The sequence below is a fragment of the Astatotilapia calliptera genome, chromosome 3 (assembly GCF_964374335.1).
Source record: "Astatotilapia calliptera chromosome 3, fAstCal68.1, whole genome shotgun sequence".
Classification (NCBI taxonomy): Eukaryota; Metazoa; Chordata; class Actinopteri; order Cichliformes; family Cichlidae; genus Astatotilapia; species Astatotilapia calliptera.
The window spans coordinates 50,015,420-50,034,517 of NC_137424.1; the positions used below are offsets into that span (position 1 = coordinate 50,015,420).

The following is a 19,098-nucleotide window of genomic DNA, read 5'->3' on the forward strand; positions in this document are numbered from 1 at the left end:
GCTGAGAGCAACATAAGCCATACCTGGTTCAAAAATGTTCTTCATTGAAACTACAGCTGTCTGTGTTGTAAGACCCTGAGTTTTGTGAATTGTGCAGGCGAATGCTAGCTTTACAGGAAACTGTCTGCGTACCGCTCCTTTAAACTTCAGACTCTCCTCTGCTCTCTCAATGTAAACCAGATCATCAGATGCTGCATTAGCACTGCGGTTGTGTCTCATAGGCTGCCGGTTGTCCATTCTGAGCCCCAGTTTAATTATGTGTCCATCATTTTCAGATCTCACCACCTTTACCAGTATACCAAAAGCACCGTTGACCAAACCGTTTAGTGTGTCCAAGTTTCTGGTCAGCATAACTCGAGCTCCTTCAGCAACATTCAGAGTGTCAGGTAAATCATTTCGCCCACCTGTAAATGGTTTGTCTCTTCGTTCCATTCTGCCTGTACGTTTATCCTTCTGGAAATCGTCTGCAGTGATGATTATGATGTTTGAATGAAGCTTCTTCAGGGTATCTGTGTTATGGGATTCCACATTCTTGTTGGTGGCATAAATGTGTAAGACCTCAGTTGGACATTCTTCTGGTGCAGTCACAGCCTGTGACAACAAATCTCTGTCGCACTGAGAAAGCTCTTCTGTCTTTTCTTTGACTCTAATCCTGTTCAACATCTCTGCAAAGGCCACATCATCTTTCTGACGCATGATCTCGGTTAGAGTGATCATCTGAAAATGTTCCTGCCATAGGTCAATCTGTTCTGGATCGTAAACGCAGAGAGGTTTAGACTGTCGCACTGGTGGCAGCTGGTAAAAATCTCCAACAGCTAAAACTGACATTCCACCAAAAGGTCTCTGAGTGCCTTTGATTTGTTTCAGTCTTGCATCCACATAAGCAAAAAGGGGTTTTGAAACCATTGAAATCTCATCAATAACAATAATTTCAGCATTCATCAGCTCAGATCTGACTTCATCCAGTTGGTTACCAAGTCCTTGAATGGGTGGTTTCAGACTCCTGGGTAGTTTCAGTAGAGAATGTAATGTAGAGCCATTGATAGAAAAAGCTGCTGTCCCGGTAAATGAAGTCAGTAAAACAGTTGGATTTGATATGTCAGCTTCTTCTGCATTAGCAGGCAGTCTGCTCAGGATCTTTGATGCTTCAGAATGAATACACTTAATCAGATGTGACTTTCCAGTTCCTGCACCACCGTTGATATAGAAGAAAAATGGATCTGGGTTCAAACCACAAACTCGCTGAATACACCAGTCTCTTATGGCATAGAACACGCAGGCCTGCTTCTGGTTCAGATTCTGATACATTACACGTACCACGGCTGGATCGACTGCAGGTTGTTCTCTGATGGCTCTGATCTCTGTTACAGCATCAGACTGACGACTGTAGTCGGGGACATTCTCCTGTTCGTTCTCATCATCAGAATGTCTCTCAGGAAGATTCTCATCACATTGCAGCCTCACAACTTCAGATTCAGGAGCCAGATTACACCATTCATCGATCACAACATCCCTATTTTGTTCAAACTCTTCCAGTGCACTCTCAATATCCTCAGAGTTCTTCTCATACTTGTCTTTATTTCTCTTCACAATCCGTTTCACAGACTCACTGTGGTCTGAACATGGAAGTCGCACAAAACCTGAGTTGTAGAAGGACTGATAGGTTTGGAAACATTGTGGTTTCAGTTCCTGCTCTGATCTGTGTGGAAGGTAAAGTCTCAACAGTCGACCATAATATTGCTCAGGATCTTTTTCCTGTGAACAGTGGTAATATCTGATTATAGCTGGTTTATCATTCTTTCGCCTTTGTACAAATCCAAGCTGGTTTAGAAGAGGAAGCACATCTTTTCCTTCATTTGGACCACTCACCAACCTGCACAAGGCAGCAAAATCAGCCAGTGACATTTCCTCATATTCTGGGGTCTCAGGTCTGCATTTGTATTTATCACTCAAACTTGTCATCCAAATATTACAACTGTCATGTGTTGTGCTTTCCAGGAAGCTCATGGGCCGACTCATTTTTACTGGGTTATCATCTGTTGGTACAAATACAACACTGCGGGAACATTTTTTCATTTTTAGGCCACAGACTCGAGTCACACACTCCTGTGCACTGATCTCTCTCTTTTTTGAGTAAGCCTGCATCACAGCTCTCATTTCATCACATTCATTGACCATGTTGTTTCCAGAGTTATCAATAACTGTCTTCAGGTATTCAGAGAGGCCAGATTCTTTCTTCGTTATATATTTACAGAGGTATTCTACACATGAATAGGCATTCAAAATGAATGAGACATCTAAATTAGAGTTCCAGGCTTCAAGCAGGTGTGGGTTGTAATTGTTGATCCAACAGTCCTTTGGGTCACGTTTCAGAATCAGACCTGTTTTCTTGTTTATGTTCTGGAGGCATTGTTCATACTCATTCATTGTCAAGTTGCATCGTGACAGAATCTGCTCTATGGTGAGGGAAGCAGCTTCAGGTTCCTTCAGCAGGTTCAACAAAGGTCTGAGTTTGGCTTTTGCAGCTTCAGTGTCTGAATCCTCATCCTGTCTCACAATCATTGTTCTTGTGGATGGTGGTTTTGGAAACCCAAATCTACAACCAGAGTTCACACTCTTAAAGCATGTTTTTGTGTGGTTTTTGCTGTGCTTTTGTAGTTCAGTGACTTTTTTGTGCAGTTCAGGTTGCTTTTCTGGATCAGGGAGTTGAGCTGAGATGTATCTGTCCACAAAGTCACAGACAGTTTGGTCGTCATCCACATCTGCTTCTACCTTTTCTCGAATCCACAGCAACATGTGTATATGCGGACTACCTCTGTGCTGGAACTCAACTCTGTAAAAGTAATCAATGATCTCACCAAGGGGCTGTGCAGGAGAAAAAAGCAAATCTCTGAACAAAGCCTCAACACGCTTATCAAACATCCGCATGGTAGTTACTGGATTTGATCTTAGAATTTCACACTTTTCTGACCAGTCCAGGGCTCCAAAATCAACCTCTTCACCTTGCTGTCTCTTTATTGCTTGAATCACTTCAGGCCATCTCATCTCAGCAGCAGAGAAAGTGACAAAGAACTGAGGTGTTCCTATTTGACGAATCATACTGAATAAATCTTTGGTAGTTTTCTGCCAGTAAGCTGGAGTTCCTCTGAGTGGCTGCATAAATCTGATTGCATCTTTATTTCTTACCAGCTTCTCTACTTCTGTCTTACTTTGTAACATTCCTGATGTGATTTTGCGTCCATCTTTGGTCATAGTTTTACCTTTCCTTAGCTGTATTGTCATGCTGGAATTAGCCAAGTGTATTTCAGTGACAAACTGTGAGAAAAACAGGTAATTTGTGTCTTTAGCAAATCTTGCATCAATGTTGAAAAGCCTTGACTTGAAGTAAGCACTTGGTGTGAGTTTAAGAAGTCTCTTTTCATCCAGTGTATTCTGACCAGTAGGAAACTGCACAGGAAATGCCATGGCTTCCAAATGAGGAGTTCTGAAGAAGCTGACAGGATTGTTTCTTTCTGCAGGAGCCACACAATATGTGTTATCAGTGAAACAGAGAATCTCTTCTGAAATGTCAACAGGCTGCAGACAACTTTCTAGAGCAAAACCTCCATTGTTCAAATCACTTTCTGGTTCATCTGGATTTTGTTCCTCTGGTTGTTCATCACAGGATTGCATATTAATAGCTTGTTCACTTTCAGACTCACTTTCGCACAAAAGGGCATCTTTTTCATAGTTGTCAATTTCCATTAAATCTGCTTCATCATAATCATCACTTCCCATGCTGGCTTCATCACTGCTGTCATCATCAGGTAATGTTGGATCACAAAGCAATGCATCATCTCTGATAACAATATCTGTGTACTGTGGGTGAATCTGTTTCAGTTTACGCAGGGCTTCGATCAGTTTAGACCAGGTGACAGTCTGGAACAGCTGATGGCCTTTGTAGCACAGTCGTCTTTTCAATTTCACCCTCATGATCTGTGATTGGCTTCTGAGCCGAGGTAGATAGTCAACTGTTTGTTGGACTTCAGATGGTACACACACCACATTACCACGTATGAGTCTTTGTCTGCCCTTTGGAAGAGGAATAATCTTTGCAAATGGTATGCATTTGGCAATCAGATGTCTCTCCAGAATGTTGAGATCACACAGTTCAGCTGGAATATCCTGCAGTTCTAAACCGTTGACAGCAGCAAGCCTGGGCATGCATCCACTTTTGAGGGAACTGTGACACGTGTGACAGATATACTCCTTTTTTCTCTCAACGGGAAAGCTGCAGTGATCATTACATGCTTCATCACACACATGAACAAATTTACCAGTTAGACACTGCTGAGCTACAGTTTGGTGTTTTGAGTAATTTTCTCTTTTGCAGATTTTCACCTGATTAGGAAAAGAAGCTTTTAGACAAACAGTACAAACATAAGATGGTGCTGACTTAATGTTGGATCTGAAACGAGATATGGCCTCATTCATTAAACTGTTATCTGGATGACACTGTAAACTTTCAGCTGGTCGATGCATCTGACGATATTTTCTTTTTATGTTCATTGCACATCTGATATTATGCATCTGTCTAAAAGAAAAACCGTTCCAATATTTTACTCTCATTCGTTCTCTCATATTCTCTTTGTGTTGTTGCTGAAATTGTCTCTCTTCTCCATAACGTTTAGTGATGTAACATTTTTTTTTCTGTCTAAATTCTACACTTTCTTTATATAGGTTAGAAACATATGACCTCATGTAAGCTTTATGTTTCTCTCTGAATTCGGCACAAGTTCTGTATGTTCTTGTTATTCGTTCCTTCTGCTTTTCTCGGAACACGGGAGATTCTCTGTATGTTCTTGTTATTCGTTCCTTCTGCTTTTCTCGGAACACGGGAGATTCTTTGTATGTTCTTGTTATTCGTTCCTTCTGCTTTTCTCTGAATAAAGAATCTTCTTTATACATCCTTATGACACGTTCTCTTTTTCTCTCTCTAATTTTAGCACTTTCTCTATAGATCCTTCTCATTTGCGCCTTCTGTTTTTCCTTAAAATCATCTCTTTCCTTATAGATCTTTCTCAAATGTTCCCTCTGTTTCTCTCTATATATAGGATTTAGCTTATATAGATTACTTTTGTACACAGTCTTCTTTTGTCTGTGATCAGGATCCTTTCTTTTTGGTAGTTTTTGTTGGGCCAATGATCTTCTCCTCATTTTTTTCCTTCCCTGTTTACTATATTTCAGCAGTTTATGTGAAAGTTCCTGTGTTGTCTTTGTTGAACAGCGGTTGGCAGCGGTTGGATCCTTCTGAGGAACAGAATCTGATGTTACCTGAGGTTCTCTCACAGAAGATGCAGAGGTTTCTATTTCTAAATAATCAGAATTGTTCAGCTCAGCAGCTGGCTCATTTGAATAATCCACTCTGGATGACATCACTTCAGTAGCTAAAGTGTCGGCCACAGTTTTCTGTGTCTGCTCAGTGGACTTTGGGGTTTCAAATTCAGGTTCATTTAAAGCTGGTGCTGAAACAGTTGTAGCTGTTTGTCTGTTTTCATCAGCATTTCTTTGGTCAGCAGCGTTTTCACTGTGGAACTCAACAGGCTGTAGCTCATAAGCACAGGTTGGTGCGATGCTACACATTCGGTACAAACGTTTGATCCTGTCAATCATGTCGTTAAGACGTGTGAATTTTAACATAACTGCAGTTCCACCACTTACACTTAGCGACAATGGCATTCCTGTAGACTTACGTGGGTGAGGGTCAAAGTATGCGTATTCACCTGAAGTCAGCCTGGAAACTGCGATGGCTGTTCCTCCCATGACTAGCAAAGCGTAGCGAAACTCTGAAGCCAAACGCTGTAGTCCCTGTTCAAGGCTCGGAAGATGATCTGTACCGTCAAATGTGCCATAATGAGCAAACTGAGACATGTCGACTTGATACTCGTGTCTGCGGCTGATGATCACAGTGGGAAGTTCATCACAGGCTAGAAACACGCTGTTCACAAACCTCTTTCTGGCATCTGAATACATGGCATGGCCTTTGTCCAACACACGGTTGAGATCTGCTCTGGTAATGAATTCATCCTCGTGTAAGAATGACAGGAAAACCAAACTGTTCGCCATGCATTGCTGATTCCGGTACTTTCCATACTTAGCATTGGCCTGGCTTCGGGATGCACAGATGCTACTCACTCGTGGACGACTTTCACTGTTTGTAACCTGTACATGAGACGGTCCTGGAGCTTCTCCATCATGCTGCGTTTGCACAGTTAGCTGGGGTTCAGTCTGGATTACCTGTTGTTCTTTAGCATTTGGCACAGATGATGAGCAAACACCTCTCTTTACCACATCTGCATAAGACACTGCGGCCGTCTGAACGCTGAGCTGCACTTCTGGACTGGGAATACTTGTAACAGACACCTTTACCTGCTCACCGGTCTGAGAAAGATTTACCTGTTCCTTCTGCTTTTGCCATCTAAGCTTCTGGGACTGTGACCTTTGACCTTTCCTTGGCATTTTGTGCAAGTACAAACTGGACCTTATATGTATTTATACACAAATGTATACAAAACTCAACCTGTAAACACTGAAAAACTCCTCAAGTTTCTATTAAATGGATCAACTATACAAATGGTAAAGTGTTCTTATGACCGTTTAATTGATGTAAAAGGCTGGCTTAAATACAAACTCAATATAAAAGTTATTGAAAGATCCTTAAAAACGTTTTATTGTAGCTTTTTCAACAACTGTATATTATTACTTCTTTTTTTTAACCAGACTGGTTAATGAATAGGTCTATACTTCTGTGAAGTAATATGCAGAATAAATCTCAACAATCAACAGGCTATAATAAAACTCTTAGCTTTGAAGTAGACTTTGTGTAAATCTTTGAGATATCTAAAATCTAAAGCAAATATAAGGAGCTGTGGTGGTGTGGTGATCAGATGACAGGCGATGAGGATTCTTCAGCTGGATGTTCTGCAGCAGTCAGGAAACAGGAAGTCTGGGTCCTCAGGGCAGCTTCTCAATGACAATTGTAACTCAATACTTACACTGAGTAATAGAAATGGGTTTTTCCTTAAATAATATTAGTATAAACTTACTGTAGTCAAATGTTATAGTCAATGAAACAGACTTGAAAAATGTATTTGAATCTAATTTAATATTTATGTAAATAGAGCAGTCTGAATGTATATATTACAAAATAACCAGATTGTCTTATTACAAATAAACCTTTAAGAGGTGTATATTTTATATAATTTATCAAAGCAATTGCACCTGTAAGCCAATCAATGTTTATTCCAAAGTGTAATGCAAAATTAAAATGACAAATGTAGGGCTGTGTAAGTAGTTTCTACAGTGACTTCTACTGTACTGTATATTCAACTTCTTACTTGTAATTTCCAGTAAAATGAGTGGATATGAGAGAGTTTAACGACAGGAAAGAAGGAGCAGTGAGAGCAGAGATCTCTCAGATTTCTGAAAACAGATCGTCGAAGTTGCGGTAACTTCAATTTCCAAAAACTTGGTTTGTTGTCAACCTTGGTTTGTTGTCAAACTTGGTTTCTTGTCAAACTAGGGCTTATGCTTGTCAAAATTAGATAGAGTACATGGCGGAGAAATGATAGAAGATAGAATGGCTTGTCAAAAAAGATGGAGCAGGGAGAGGGAGAGTGATAGGACAGACTGAATTTGCTTGTTAATGGCTTGTTAATGATAGAGGGAGAGGGTTTTCTGCAGCAGGTCACCTGTAAGACAGAAAGAAAGTGGAATTAGACACACTTCCAATAAACCTGGCTTTACCGTATTTTTCAGACTATAAGGCACATTTAAAAGCCTTTAATTTTCTCAAAAATAGACAGTGCACCTTCTGTATGGTTGTGCTTACTGATTTCAAACCAATTCTATGTGGTACACGGCACTCTGTCAAATGTTTTAGTATGACTTTGGTAAGCTACAAAGCAGCACCACTTGATGTATTGTCGGAGCATGGCTTTTCTTTTTTTTTTTTTTCTTTTTTTCTAAGGAGCATGGCTAACATAGTCAGCACCCTCATAGAGTAATTCGTACGGTGCTTCAACATAATATGGTGGGTGTGTGTGTATAAGGGCCTGGCACCTGTTGAGAGCCATGCTTATGAAGCAGATTTCAAACTGATCAATCCACATTCATCAGTCCATAAATCCTGAAAAGTGAGTGTATTGTTCTGTATTTTATGTCTTACAACTGAACAATTTTGAGAGTTATTGTAAATGAGTTGAATAAAGTTTGACTTATCTGTTTTGTTTGGCTTAATGTGCCTTAGAATTTAGTGCGCCTTACAGTCCGAAAAATACAGAACATATATATCATTACACACTGAAGAGTCGTACAGTACATTATTAGATTCAACTGAATGAAAATGTTTATCATATGGTGGTGGAACATTTCTAAGGACATTTTTGCATTCTATTAACACAATAAAAACAAACACAGTCTGTAAACCAAGATGTGGTGCTACAGTAACTTACTATAAACATTATATGGTCAAGCTAAACCCACACAATGAAGTCAGAGCAGACAGTTTCAGACCACCTGCTTTAAACACTTCACAGCACTCAACTCACATGATCCTAAATGCCCAAAGGTCTCAAATTCCCGTTTCTGTGTGTACTTACCTGGTACAACAGTATATCATAATGTCTGGGGAGCCGTTAACATAAAAGTAAAAAATAATTTACTCAGTATGACTTTTGGCAAAATGAAAAATTTGGAGACAGATGACTCCTAAACAGCAGTTTCTACATTTTTCAGTCAAATATGGGGCATGTTTAATACACACTCCACTAAATCTACAATAAACTTAGCATGGCCGATATTAGGGCCTAATTAAAAATGTACTATGATGATAAGAGAGATCTGTAAGTCTGGAAATGTTTACATAGACTTTTCTATGAGCTGATTATTCCCAAGAGCTGTGCTGACTCACTCCACTAAACTGAATGTCCTATAATGAGAAACATTTCCCAGCACTGTACCTCAGACAAACCTTTACTTACCAGACTGGAGACGATCAGATCAGCAGTCTAGAGAAAGGAAACAATTAATCAGATCACTGTTTGATGATTCAGACTGTTGAGCCTCTTCACACACAATCCAATTTACTGTGACATAAATTAACTAGTAAAATTCTTAATTTATTTAAGGCTTTATGAGCTTAATGTAGTCTAAAGAGGAGATAAATGAACTGCAGCGTCTCACATGGCTGTAGCAAGTGTAATAAAAGCATTCATTACTACAGAAATATAAAGAATAGCCACCAATATTTGTTGGCACAAGTGCAGGATATACCAAATATTTCCTACACAGAAGCTTTGTGGCTCCAACATTTTCTACAACAGGTCAGTACTACTAAAGTGTGAAAGCCAAAACTTTTAAAAATGTTAGATACAAAATAATTATATAAATCAGAAGCAACAGAAAACCTCGTCATGTCTGATATGAATATGTAAATCTTAAAATAGTTTTAAATATTGACATGTTACAATAGCAGAGGTGCACCATGTTTTGTAATTAAAATTAAATGTCTTAAATTTTTACACTAAAAAGTCCTTTCATTATACCTGTTGCTAGGAATATTTATGTATTTTGCAGTGTACCTTTTTGGCAACTTTTCTATTAAATTTTAAAACACATTATATTCACCAAATAAGTGATAAACTAATTAGACACACTGGCTGTAATGTACCTAACAATGTCCACTCACACCTCTGGTTCTCTTAGTTTTTCATTATTGCTTAACTGTACAAAATACTTCTACAGTGTTCTGACTTTAATGTAACACATCAGCAGAATTTGAGAGACAATATGAATCAATACCTGTGCAGCTCTTAAGTGTTTGAGCAACCACTTATACTGACTCCCCTAAAACACTTTCATTGTTTTGTCTGCTACTTAAATCCACAAACATAAGGAGAAAATGAACAACTGACATTTAGCTATGTTTGGATTCAATAAGCCATAAGAAATTTAAATCATACATAAATGGGCTATTAAACTTCAGGGACATTTTCAGGGACAGTCAGAGGTCCCGTGTGAGGACTTTGCTGCTACAGGTAATAAATCCTGACTTTGTGTTTTTGCCCATCAGTAAATGGAAACATATCACAAAAAGTCAAACTACTGTATGTAAGTTGCCAAATGTGCTACGCAATGCCAGGTTCATACTGCCTCAGTTACAATCACTGTTTACTTACCAGCAAAGGCAAAACCAAAGATCTCTTTCACTCTGTGTAACAAAAGACAAAGCACAAAAATACAGAATGAGACAACTCAAATCAGCATCACAGTCAATACTGCATCACTCTGTGTAGTACAAAAGATTCAGTACATTCTTTGTTTACCACAGCAACAAACAACTCACCTTTTTCTACACCTTATTAAAGATTACTGTCTTCATTAAGGTAAAATATGGTTTCATCCATTTGTAATAAGCCACACACGTCTCTTAGTTATGTGATAGCTCTATTAGTTTGGTGCTATTAGATAACACAGTAGATTTAATAAGCAATGATTTGCTACACCTAGCTCTGCACACTTTATCAAATTCTGACATCACAATTTCAAAGCATGAACAATCATAAATGAAAGCTTGGATGATATTTTTGTAGGCTTCAACATTTGAGTTCGTCTGCATTCAAATTCTGCTTCCTAAAAATATTATCACCTGCACACAGTATCATTTAATATGCTGTTGTTTTAAATATCTACATATCATATTTATAATATTAATGGTGCACTGCTGCATTTTATTTATTTGAAGGTGGACTTTTTTATATTTCGTTAGTTTTTCACAAAGTGAGAAGTTAAACAGAGCTGCAGGTGTAGGTTTCATTTAAAAAAAAAAAAAACAACCTGCACAAACAAGTGTTTGTTAAACAGTTCTTAAAATTTAACTAAAAAACTAAAATTACCTAATTAAAAAAAACTTCTTGTTAAGAGATGTTATTATTCTTATATTATGTGTTTCATCCTCACTCTCTCTCTCCCTTCTGTTAATTAACCCACAGCACAAAAACACACCGGTACAGGCACGTGACTCTTCTTCTCCCGGCTTTCAGTCAGAAGCTGTGTCCCAAAATGTCGGCTGCATCCTCCGGAGGCCGCATTTGAAGGCCGATTATGTCACAGCCAGTCGACGAAGGCTGTCTCAAATGCGGCCGACAAATGAGTCCTTCATTTCCCCGAATAAACTTTTAACATATTTTTAGGCGAGAAAGTAGCGGTGTAAATTACAAATATCTGCTTGGTTTATCAAGACATCGCATATTTGCAAAAGTGTGCCGACGTTTTCAGAGACGTCTGTCACCCACCGGCTCGATGGCAAGCCGGGAGGGGGGTTCAGACCCCCGCTCTTTCGCTACTCAGGTTAAACATGATATACAAGTCACTCTGATAACTTAAAAATGTAATTGTTTGCCTTTTTCTGTGTTTTATTTGTTCTGGAGTAAATCGGTTTGGCTGAGATCAAAGTTATTAGATTATTAGATTAAATAAAGCTTTATTAATCAATCCGGTGGGTTCCTCCGGGATTTTCACACAGCTCAATAAACGTTAAACGGTCGAGAATTTACGCCAGTGTCCTGTTATATTTTAAATAGCAAGGAGCAGACGGCCGAGTTTATTAAACTCCAGCGAGACAGCGGTGACGCAAATCTGAAGGCTAGACCGTCCAGTTTCACAGCCTTCTCGGTCCACGTAGACCGCGAAGGCTGGGTCCTCCGAAAGATGCAGCCGACGTTTTGGGAAACAGCTAATGGCGGTAAAATGGCTCCTTTGAAGTTGCCGACCCTGCTGCTTCAGCAGCTAATCAGTGGTTCTAAAATGACGGCTCATTACCTTACAACCGAAAGAATGAGGCCGTTTTTAACTGACTGATTTGTGAAGAGAATTAACTTCAGCTTCCCTAACAGACTCAGAAACACTAACACACCGAATGAACCAAATACAACACAATAACTGTAATAAACAATCAAATGAACCATATTAATTTCACACTGGGCCTATAGCAGCTAGGCTAGGCGTTAGCACTTAGTGCTAGCATACCAAACACTCCTTTTAAATAGTAAAATTACAACGTTTCACTAAAAAAGCAGCCATTGTGTTACTTTAACATGACTTATACTTCGACTGGCTTCATAAGTCACTAACAACAACTGGGTAAATCCCTCATACAGCTTATAGACATTTCATTTCAGAAAAGAGAGACAGAGAAGCAGCGCTTACCGGTGGGGATCGAGCTGAGAGTGGACAGAGATTCAGGAGTCAGGCAGAGACGTTAAAAAAAGAGGCATTCACGGGTAGTGGGAAACTCCGCAATTACACAAAATTGGCATGGAAAACGTGAAAAATATATGTAAATTTAAATATTATTATACTAGATTTTTTTGCAACAAAAAGCAACTAGCAGAAATTTAATTCTATAAGTTTAATAAATGTTTAAAACAGGATTCTTTGAATTTGAAATAATGGTTAAAAGACATAAATAAACACAAGGTCATTATGTTAAAATGTACTTTATTATGATAGATTTATTTAACTGACTGCAGTAATAAGAACAGTCTTCTGCTGAACACCAACACCAAGGAGCTGGTGTTGGTGATCGCCTAAGCATCCTCACAGTAGGAGCTGCAGAGGTTCATCTCACTCCACTGCAGGACTCAAGAGGTTCAGGAGGTCCCTTAACCACACTGCCATGAGACTTTTTAACAGGGACTCCTGATATGTTCATTGCACATTTGTTTCTTTTATTCTACTACATATTGGTTGTAATCATGAATTCTGAATTGCTTTAAAGCTGAAGCTGTCTGCTAAAACTAGCTGAAAAAGCTGAAAAGTTGCAGAAATTGTAAAAACTTTGCAGAAGCAAAGGAACTTTGCTAAAATGGAATAACTTAGCAGAACTGCAATATCTTAGAGGAAACATAATACTTGGCAGAAATACAATAGCATAGCAGAATTTAGCAGAAATATTGTAACTTACCAGAAACATGATAACTTCTCAAAAATACAAGAATTTAGGAGAAATAGTATAAGATAACAGAAAGAATATATTTAGCCAAAAATACTTAAACATTACAGAAACACTATGATTTAGAAAAATAGTACAACAGAGCAGAAATATTGTGATTTACCAGAGACACTGTGATGAACTATGAATATTGTAATTTTAAATTAAGACTATGTTTTAGCAAAAATATTATAATTTGGCAGAAATACTAAATTTAGCAGAAATACTATATTAAGCACAAATACTATGAAAAGCAGAAATAGTATATTAAGCACAAATCTTATAAAATAGCAGAAATGCTATGATTTAGCACAATAGTAATAAGTTAAACAGAAAAATTGGAAAAGCAAAATGGACAGCTGAAAAAATGCTGAACATGCTGAGGGTCCCTCAAATATACTTGTTAAATGACAAAAATCTGCAAAAAAATTTATTACAGCCACACAATCACAAATATGTACACATGAGGAAACACACATGCACATAGAGACCCACACACAAGATCCAATTCAGTCAACCAGTCTAAATATATTGAATTTAAATCTTAGAATGAGATCATCCCATTAAAAGCCTCTCTCTCTCTCTCTCTCTCTCTCTCTCTCTCTCTCTCTGTCACAGACACACACACACACACACACACACACACACACACACACACACACACAGGGAGAGAGGACTAAGTTTCTAGGTCAGCCTGGGAACTGCTGAATTTGAATCCACCAATCAGAGAGCCTGTGCACTTTTCCCCACCAAAACAGGTGCATCTGTTTACACACGCAGCAGCACAGAGAGACACAGGATTTTTGCAGTCTATTTCTCATAGTGACGACTCCCTCAAACAAATGACCGTAATTTCCTAACCGTAGGGGCTAGAACGGTCATTCTTACACCGTTTTGTTCAGAAGAGGTGGGGGAATCTTCAAGTGTTGACAATTTAATATTAAAATATGAATTTTTAGAGATATATGACATGGATGACTTGTTGACTTAGAAGCCACGAATTCCCCAATATGCAAATTTGAATGCCTGAGACCACATATGTGATTGGCTGGCTGGGAAGCCGTGCAGGCCCTGATTTGTGGATTTGAATTCCTCAGCCCTCATATATGATTGGCTGGCTTAGAAGCCACGAAGGCCCCAATATGCAAATTTGAATGCCTCAGGACACTTATTTGATTGGCTGGGAAACTGTGCAGGCCCTGATTTGAAAATTTGAATGTCTCAGTCCTCACAGAGGATTGGCTGCCTGGGGACCTGGCAGAAATATATAGAAATACTATTATTAAGCATAAATACTACATTTAGTAGAAATACTATGTTTTAGCACAAATACTATAAAAAGAAGAAAAACTATAATTTAGCAGAAATACTATATTAAGCACAAATCCTATAAAAAGCAGAAATACTATAATTTAGAACAAATAGTATAAAAAGCAGAAATACTATAATTTAGCAGAAATACTATGTTAGGCACAAATCCTATAAAAAGCAGAAATACTATAATTTAGCAGAAATACTATGTTAGGCACAAATCCTATAAAAAGCAGAAATACTATAATTTAGCAGAAATACTATATTAGGCATAAATCCTATGAAAAGCAGAAATACTATGATTTAGCAGAATAGTAATAACTTATTGAAACACAAATGCACAGAGGGACACACAAACACAGGCTCTAATCCAGTCAACCAGTCTAACTATGTTCAATTTAAATCCTACAATGACATGCTGCCAAATAAGGGCAGGGTCCTCTCTCTCCCACTAAACACACACACACACACACAGGGAGAGAGGACTAAGTTTCTAGGTCAGCCTGGGAACTGCTGAATTTGAATCCACCAATCAGAGAGGCTGTTTACGTTTTCCCGCCAAAACAGGTGCATCTTTTTACACACGCAGCACAGAGACATAGACCTGCTTCTTTCAGTTTATTTCACATAGTGAGGATTCCCCTCAAACAAATGACCATAATTTCCTAACCTTAGCGGCTAGAGCGGTCATTCTTACACCGTTTTGTTCAGAAGAGATGGGGGAATCTTCAAGTGTTGACAATTTATCATTAAAATATGAATTTTTAGAGATATATGACATGGATGACTTGTTGACTTAGAAGCCACGAATTCCCCAATATGCAAATTTGAATACCTGGAGCCCACATACATGATTGGCTGGCTGGGAAGCTGTGCAGGCCCTGATTTGTGGATTTGAATTCCTCAGCCCTCAGATATGATTGGCTGGCTTAGAAGCCACGAAGGCCCCAATATGCAAATTTGAATGCCTCAGGACACATATTTGATTGGCTGGGAAACTGTGCAGGCCCTGATTTGAAAATTTGAATGTCTCAGTCCTCACAGAGGATTGGCTGCCTGGGGACCTGGCAGAAATATATAGAAATACTATTATTAAGCATAAATACTACATTTAGTAGAAATACTATGTTTTAGCACAAATACTATAAAAAGCAGAAATACTATAATTTAGCAGAAATACTATATTAAGCACAAATCCTATAAAAAGCAGAAATAGGATGATTAAGCATAAACACTACATTTAGTAGAAATATTATGTTTGAGCAAAAATCCTATAAAAAGCAGAAATACTATATTAGGCACAAATCCCATAAAAAGCAGAAATAGTATGATTAAGCATAAATACTACATTTAGTAGAAATACTATGTTTTAGCACAAATAGTATAAAAAGCAGAAATATTGTAATTTAGCAGAAATACTATATTAGGCACAAATCTTATAAAATAGCAGAAACAGTATGATTTAGCACAATAGTAATAAGTTAAACAGAAAAATTGGAAAAGCAAAATGGACAGCTGAAAAAATGCTGAACATGCTGAGGGTCCCTCAAATATACTTGTTAAATGAAAAAATCAGCAAAAAAATGCACAGGGAGAGAGAAGTAAGTTTCTAGGTCAGCCTGGGAGCTGCTGAATTTGAATCCACCAATCAGAGAGCCTGTGTACTTTTTCCCGCCAAAACATGTGCCTCTTTTTACACACGCAGCACAGAGAGGCACAGGATTATTGCAGCCTATTTCTCATAGTGAGGACTCCCCTCAAACAAATGACCATAATTTCCAAACCGTAGGGGCTAGAGCGGTCATTCTTACACCGTTTTGTTCAGAAGAGATGGGGGAATCTTCCAGTGTTTACAATTTATCATTAAAATATGAATTATTAAAGATATTTGACTTCTAATGCACCATAACTGAGTAGAGCGAAGCAAAAACTGCCTTGACTTGCCCTCAAACAACGCTTTGTGACTTGAAATCTATTTGGAGTATCGATATCATTCTTTCACCGTAAGAGACAGCAGACTTTGGTGAACAATCATGGAAATTTTCAGGTCTCTGTGGAAATCCAACAAAAAGTTATGACGAGAGAAAAAAGTGGTTCATTTCCACAGTTTGAAATCTGAAGAAATCTGAGCGAAGGACGAATTTCCTACCCTCAAACAAGTCCAACTCATTTCAGAACGGTAATAGGTGAGAAAGAAATTCTTGAATTGTGAGCGTCAGGGGTGTCTGAAGATATTCGGGGACAAGCCTCATGTCTTAACTTTGCTTCGTTAATGAGATATGACGATTCGAATATGCCTCTCATTACAGAAATCCAGCGGTGATTTTGAACAAGCTCTCCATTCACTTTATATGGAGAGTTTTCTGACCTTGTGTTAGTCTGAGGAGATTTGCAAAAATTCTATAAATCCCACAACAATGATGGTGACATTCTCTGAAAGCCAGCAAAAATACCTACGTTTTGATGTATAATTTGTGGAAGTTGAGTGAAAATTGAGCAAGTAGCAGGAAGTTGTTCGGACATGAAGTGAAAATTGCAAAACCTTCAGTGGCACACTGGAAGCCAAGAGCATAGCAACCATAACAACACATGTATTTTGTGAAAAATCACAATTTTGCAACTCAAAACTTTAAGAGGCATAAAAGTAAAACAGTAGAAGATTTGAAAAAGCTGAATCATACCTGAATAGCCCAATAATTTGTGAACATTTTAAAATTTGAATGGTTGTTCTAGGTGAAAATATGAGGAAGTAGTTAAGTTTCAAAAACAAGCAAATTTTAGCAGAATTGCAGAAGTTTCCCATTCATTTCAATGGGACAAATTAAAGGAAAAAAGTGGAATATTTTAAAAAGTATAATAGTTAAAAATAGCAAAAGTCATAGCGCACATTAGCAGAAGAAGCAGAATAGTTTAAAATTTGAATGGTGAAAATAGCACAAAAATTGTGGAAGTAGTTAAAGGACAAAAAACGAGCAACTTGAAGAATAATAATAACTAGAAAAATTTGCATTTCCTGCGAAAATGCAGTGTGGATGCTTAAAGCTGAAGCTGTATGCAAAAAGTAGCTGAAAAAGCTGAAAAGTTGCAGAAATTGTAAAAACTTTGCAGAAGCAAAAGAAGTTTGCTAAAATGGAATAACTTAGCAGAACTGCAATATCTTAGAGGAAACATAATACTTGGCAGAAATACAATAGCATAGCAGAATTTAGCAGAAATATTGTAACTTACCAGAAACATGATAACTTCTCAAAAATACAAGAATTTAGGAGAAATAGTATAAGATAACAGAAAGAATATATTTAGCCAAAAATACTTAAACATTACAGAAACACTATGATTTAGAAAAATAGTACAACAGAGCAGAAATATTGTGATTTACCAGAGACACTGTGATGAACTATGAATATTGTAATTTTAAATTGAGACTATGTTTTAGCACAAATATTATAATTTGGCAGAAATACTATAATTTAGCAGAAATACTATATTAAGCACAAATCCTATAAAAAGCAGAAATGGCATGATTAAGCACAAATACTACATTTAGTAGAAATACTTTGTTTTAGCACAAATCCCATAAAAAGCAGAAATACTGTACTATGATTTAGTAGAAAAACTATAATTAATCAGAAATACTAAATTTAGCAGAAATACTATATTAAGCACAAATACTATGAAAAGCAGAAATAGTATATTAAGCACAAATCTTATAAAATAGCAGAAATGCTATGATTTAGCACAATAGTAATAAGTTAAACAGAAAAATTGGAAAAGCAAAATGGACAGCTGAAAAAATGCTGAACATGCTGAGGGTCCCTCAAATATACTTGTTAAATGACAAAAATCTGCAAAAAAATTTATTACAGCCACACAATCACAAATATGTACACATGAGGAAACACACATGCACATAGAGACCCACACACAAGATCCAATTCAGTCAACCAGTCTAAATATATTGAATTTAAATCTTAGAATGAGATCATCCCATTAAAAGCCTCTCTCTCTCTCTCTCTCTCTCTCTCTCTCTCTCTCTCTGTCACAGACACACACACACACACACACACACACACACACACACACACACACACACACACACACAGGGAGAGAGGACTAAGTTTCTAGGTCAGCCTGGGAACTGCTGAATTTGAATCCACCAATCAGAGAGCCTGTGCACTTTTCCCCACCAAAACAGGTGCATCTGTTTACACACGCAGCAGCACAGAGAGACACAGGATTTTTGCAGTCTATTTCTCATAGTGACGACTCCCTCAAACAAATGACCGTAATTTCCTAACCGTAGGGGCTAGAACGGTCATTCTTACACCGTTTTGTTCAGAAGAGGTGGGGGAATCTTCAAGTGTTGACAATTTAATATTAAAATATGAATTTTTAGAGATATATGACATGGATGACTTGTTGACTTAGAAGCCACGAATTCCCCAATATGCAAATTTGAATACCTGGAGCCCACATACATGATTGGCTGGCTGGGAAGCTGTGCAGGCCCTGATTTGTGGATTTGAATTCCTCAGCCCTCAGATATGATTGGCTGGCTTAGAAGCCATGAAGGCCCCAATATGCAAATTTGAATGCCTCAGGACACATATATGATTGGCTGGGAAACCGTGCAGGCCCTGATTTGAAAATTTGAATGTCTAAGTCCTCACAGAGGATTGGCTGCCTGGGGACCTGGCAGAAATATATAGAAATACTATGATTAAGCATAAATACTACATTTAGTAGAAATACTATGT

At 37.9% G+C, this 19,098-nt stretch overlaps 1 long non-coding RNA gene across 1 annotated transcript; it reads right to left on the minus strand.

The window, feature by feature from the left end:
• Nucleotides 1–6,618: 6,618 nt before the first annotated feature.
• LOC145421450 (uncharacterized) lies at nucleotides 6,619–12,233 on the minus strand. The gene is made up of 3 exons (XR_013902807.1): nucleotides 10,218–12,233; nucleotides 9,021–9,047; nucleotides 6,619–7,730 (listed from the first exon to the last, which is right to left on the minus strand). It is a non-coding gene; the product is annotated as an uncharacterized LOC145421450 (long non-coding RNA).
• Nucleotides 12,234–19,098: the final 6,865 nt, after the last annotated feature.